General features: G+C 46.9%; 1 protein-coding gene across 2 annotated transcripts in view; it reads left to right on the top strand.

The window, feature by feature from the left end:
- The first annotated feature begins 4,399 nt into the window (after positions 1-4,399).
- The window catches only part of bmpr2b (bone morphogenetic protein receptor type 2b), a 176,755-nt gene continuing 175,988 nt past the window's right edge, over positions 4,400-5,166 (top strand). The window contains exon 1 of one of the 2 annotated variants that reach the window (XM_090216345.1): positions 4,400-5,166. This exon is cut by the window's right edge and continues 437 nt beyond it. The gene's annotated coding sequence lies outside the window, so the exon portion shown is untranslated. The other variant, XM_090216346.1, reaches the window with a different exon arrangement.

The following is a 5,166-nucleotide window of genomic DNA, read 5'->3' as shown; positions in this document are numbered from 1 at the left end:
GCACTAAGCCAACATGTACGAAGAGTTGATCTCTCTGCCTCCTGCCCTCCAGGACTGTGACAGTCAACCCAGGTCCACCAGCAGGCTTCAGGGCTGGAGGTAGAGAGGAGGCAGGTCTCAGGGCTGGAGGTAGAGAGGTAGAGAGGAGGCAGGTCTCAGGGCTGGAGGTAGAGAGGAGGCAGGTCTCAGGGCTGGAGGTAGAGAGGAGGCAGGTCTCAGGGCTGGAGGTAGAGAGGAGGCAGGTCTCAGGGCTGGAGGTAGAGAGGAGGCAGGTCTCAGGGCTGGAGGTAGAGAGGAGGCAGGTCTCAGGGCTGGAGGTAGAGGGGAGGCAGGTCTCAGGGCTGGAGGTAGAGAGGAGGCAGGTCTCAGGGCTGGAGGTAGAGAGGAAGCAGGTCTCAGGGCTGGAGGTAGAGAGGAGGCAGGTCTCAGGGCTGGAGGTAGAGAGGAGGCAGGTCTCAGGGCTGGAGGTAGAGGGGAGGCAGGTCTCAGGGCTGGAGGTAGAGAGGAGGCAGGTCTCAGGGCTGGAGGTAGAGAGGTAGAGAGGAGGCAGGTCTCAGGGCTGGAGGTAGAAAGGTAGAGAGGAGGCAGGTCTCAGGGCTGGAGGTAGAGAAGTAGAGAGGAGGCAGGTCTCAGGGCTAGAGGTAGAGAAGTAGAGAGGAGGCAGGTCTCATGGCTGGAGGTAGAGAGGTAGAGAGGAGGCAGGTCTCATGGCTAGAGGTAGAGAGGAGACAGGTCTCAGGGCTGGAGGTAGAGAGGATGCAGGTCTCAGGGCTGGATGTAGAGAGGTAGAGAGGAGGCAGGTCTCAGGGCTGGAGGTAGAGAGGTAGAGAGGAGGCAGGTCTCAGGGCTGGAGGTAGATTGGTAGAGAGGAGACAGGTCTCAGGGCTTGAGGTAGAGAGGTAGAGAGGTAGAGAGGAGGCAGGTCTCAGGGCTGGAGGTAGAGAGGTAGAGAGGAGGCAGGTCTCAGGGCTGGAGGTAGAGAGGTAGAGAGGTAGAGAGGAGGCAGGTGTCAGGGCTGGATGTAGAGAGGAGACAAGTCTCAGGGCTGGAGGTAGTGAGGAGGCAGGTCTCATGGCTGGAGGTAGAGAGGAGGCAGGTCTCAGGGCTGGAGGTAGAGAGGAGGCAGGTCTCAGGGTTGGAGGTAGAGAGGAGGCAGGTCTCAGGGCTGGAGGTAGAGAGGAGGCAGGTCTCAGGGTTGGAGGTAGAGAGGAGGCAGGTCTCAGGGCTGGAGGTAGAGAGGTAGAGAGGACTCAGGGCTGGAGGTAGAGAGGTAGAGAGGAGGCAGGTCTCATGGCTGGAGGTAGAGAGGTAGAGAGGAGGCAGGTCTCATGGCTGGAGGTAGAGCGGTAGAGAGGAGGCAGGTCTCAGGGCTGGAGGTAGGGAGGAGGCAGGTCTCAGGGCTGGAGGTAGAGAGGAGGCAGGTCTCAGGGCTGGAGGTAGAGAGGTAGAGAGGAGGCAGGTCTCATGGCTGGAGGTAGAGCGGTAGAGAGGAGGCAGGTCTCAGGGCTGGAGGTAGAGCGGTAGAGAGGAGGCAGGTCTCAGGGCTGGAGGTAGGGAGGAGATAGGTCTCAGGGCTGAAGTTTGAAGAGGGGTCAGACCTGTCCGTTTGAAGAGGGGTCAGACCTGTCAGTTTGAAGAGGGGTCAGACCTGTCAGTTTGAAGAGGGGTCAGACCTGTCAGTTTGAAGAGGGGATTGACACGCATCGCTTGCGTTACGGTCTTGAAAGCAATAGGCTTTCTAATTATGATGCTCCTAACACCTGTGCTAATTCTCATGCTCCTAACACCTGTGCTAATTATCATGCTCCTAACACCTGTGCTAATTATCATGCTCCTAACACCTGTGCTAATTATCATGCTCCTAACACCTTTGCTAATTATCATGCTCCTAACACCTGTGCTAATTATCATGCTCCTAACACCTGTGCTAATTATGATGCTCCTAACACCTGTGCTAATTATCATGCTCCTAAAACCTGTGCTAATTATCATGCTCCTAACACCTGTGCTAATTATCATGCTCCTAACACCTTTGCTAATTATCATGCTCCTAACACCTGTGCTAATTATCATGCTCCTAACACCTGTGCTAATTATCATGCTCCTAACACCTGTGCTAATTATCATGCTCCTAACACCTGTGCTAATTATCATGCTCCTAACACCTGTGCTAATTATCATGCTCCTAACACCTTTGCTAATTATCATGCTCCTAACACCTGTGCTAATTATCATGCTCCTAACACGCGAAGGGTAGCGATATCTCTCAACAATGGCCTCCATTAACTGGAGCAATATAAAATAAAAGTGAACTATACCTGAGAAGTAGGTTAATTTCCAATCAGGCTCGGCAAGCAGCAGAAAGACCCATTTGCCAACGTACTGTTAGCTGATGATGTTGACTATGCTAGCTATCGGTAGCAGCAGAAAGACCCATTTGCCAACGTACTGTTAGCTGATGATGTGGACTATGCTAGCTATCGGTAGCAGCAGAAAGACCCATTTGCCAACGTACTGTTAGCTGATGATGTTGACTATGCTAGCTATCGGTAGCAGCAGAAAGACCCATTTGCCAACGTACTGTTAGCTGATGATGTGGACTATGCTAGCTATCGGTAGCAGCAGAAAGACCCATTTGCCAACGTACTGTTAGCTGATGATGTGGACTATGCTAGCTATCCGTAGCAGCAGAAAGACCCATTTGCCAACGTACTGTTAGCTGATGATGTTGACTATGCTAGCTATCGGTAGCAACAGAAAGACCCATTTGCCAACGTACTGTTAGCTGATGATGTGGACTATGCTAGCTATCGGTAGCAGCAGAAAGACCCATTTGCCAACGTACTGTTAGCTGATGATGTTGACTATGCTAGCTATCGGTAGCAGCAGAAAGACCCATTTGCCAACGTACTGTTAGCTGATGATGTTGACTATGCTAGCTATCGGTAGCAACGTTGTATAGTTGGCTGAATGGTAATTAGACCCAATGTATTTTTATTCCAGCCAACGTACGCCTACGAAGCGAAGTTAGCTAACATCTCCTTTTCAACATTGTTTTTTAAGTGTTTTAAGTGGGTTTTGTTGGCCTTGTTTTTTTTGGCTTGCTTCTCAAGAGATGCTGACGGCCAAGAAAGAAGCCAAACGTGAGTTGGCTTCGGGGTGTGGTTTGATGTGGGTGTTTGGCAGCCATGGCAGAAGCCAAACGTGAGTTGGCTTCGGGGTGCTGTTTGATGTGGGTGTTTCTTGAGTGTGTGCTTGCTACCACCAGGACATATACAGTTGAAGTTGGAAGTTTACATACACTTTAGCCAAATACATTTAAACTCAGTTTTTCACAATTCCTGAAATTTAATCCCAGTAAAAATTCCCTGTCTTGGGTCAGTTAGGATCACCACTTTATTTTAAGAATGTGAAATGTCAGAATTAAAGTAGAGAGAATGATTTTTTTCAGGTTTTATTTCTTTCATCACATTCCCAGTGGGCCAAAAGTTTACATACACTTGGGTCAAACGTTTCAGGTAGCCTTCCATAAGATTCCCACAATAAATTGGGCCTAGTTAAATAAAGGTAAAATAAAATGTACAAAATACGTTGTGGTTTGGTACACCAGAAGTAAATTAATTTCCAATGCAAAGCTACGTTTGCCTTGCAGCATTGCATTGCAGAGGTAGTTGCAGTGCGTTCTGCGTGGTCCATAGGTTGGATAAATCAAACATATGCATCAAATTCTATATGGCTATCTATCGGAGGCTTGACTCCGATGAAATGTGGAATAATCGGAAATGTGAAGTTCTTCAAGAGGTGATGATATCAAATCGTCCAAAAAAAAGTTTTAACATTTATTTAACAATCATTTGAAAACAAAAGCTAGTTGTTTTTAGCGGACCTGGGGTCGCCTTTACCCCCAGCAGACAGACGGAATTCTCCGCAGTGCAGTTTACTGTGACGTTGTGTTGATAATGACCGGTGAGAACATTGGGTGGAGGAGGCGGGCCTCGGTCTGTCTGCCTGCGTGTAGCCAGCTGGTTCATTCCAATATTATGGGAACCTTTTCTGTCCCAGCAAATATCACTTCTCATTTAGTGTAAAATTATAGCGAAAATTAACAACATTTCAGAATGTTAAAATATGTTTGATAGAGACGTTAAAATCCTGTTGATTTGTTCACCATTATTCTTGCTCACTCACAGAGCTATGGCTAATTTAGGCCCCACGTTTCCATCCTGTTTAGGATTACGCACCTAACAGGTTGAAAAATGCACCAACAAAAAATTAAGTGCCTGAGAATGACCCATATGTTTTTCTGAAAGTCAAACTATTTTATCAGATAGAATAGTAAAATGTAAATATATATATATATATACTTCCCTCACCAAAACGATGAGGGCCAAAAGGCACCATAACGTAGGAATGAGCCAGCCCAGTAGCAGCTCGGCCTTAGACTGTACAGAAGCGAAGTTGAAGGCTGGGCGCGGATAACAGAAAGCTATGGTTAAAAGGGACGTAGAAAAATTTAATAGACATTTTAGCTACATATAATAGTTACTGGAAATCTGTTTTGAATAATACAACATTTTTAAATCAACCATTTTTCCCCTCTTCGGTTTAAAAGGCCTTTTTTGGGAGTCTAATCGCCACAGTCTCTGCGTACCGACCCGCTACCAGTCCGTCTTGCGCTACGTGAAACATTTTCATCTGGGCAGAAGAGGATTTTTTCCTTCTCGTCTGCGTGTTGGATATCAGACGGATTTGATCGGAATATATATTTAAGACAAGTTGGATCATCAATTCTGCTAAGTCGTTTAGCTAAATGAGTATAATGTTCGTGGTTATCTCTCCGATCAGATGTCAGAAATCCATATGACAGTACCAGCCACACAAAAAAATATATGTCTAGTTATCTAACGTTAGTTGGCCTTTGGGAAATGTAAGGTTACTACTTTAGCTGCGTTTCGTGGATTTGTAAAATCCTATCATAAACAGCGTGCTAGATAGTTGTTTTGAAGTGTATATATATCTCTTTTCTTTCTTTCGTGAATGCTGGTTTGCTTGTTAGTTATGAGAAGGTTAACGTCTGATGGCTGACTGTAGGTAACGTTACTGTAGCCCAGTACAGAGGAGACTCGGATGTCGAAATAAAACGTTTTGGCAATCAAAAACAATAGC

Source organism: Oncorhynchus mykiss, chromosome 22, assembly GCF_057628025.1.
Source record: "Oncorhynchus mykiss isolate SJ-2025 chromosome 22, ASM5762802v1, whole genome shotgun sequence".
NCBI classification, from domain to species: domain Eukaryota; kingdom Metazoa; phylum Chordata; class Actinopteri; order Salmoniformes; family Salmonidae; genus Oncorhynchus; species Oncorhynchus mykiss.
Note: the sequence above shows the minus strand (reverse complement) of the source record. Positions and strands in the feature narration are given on the sequence as shown.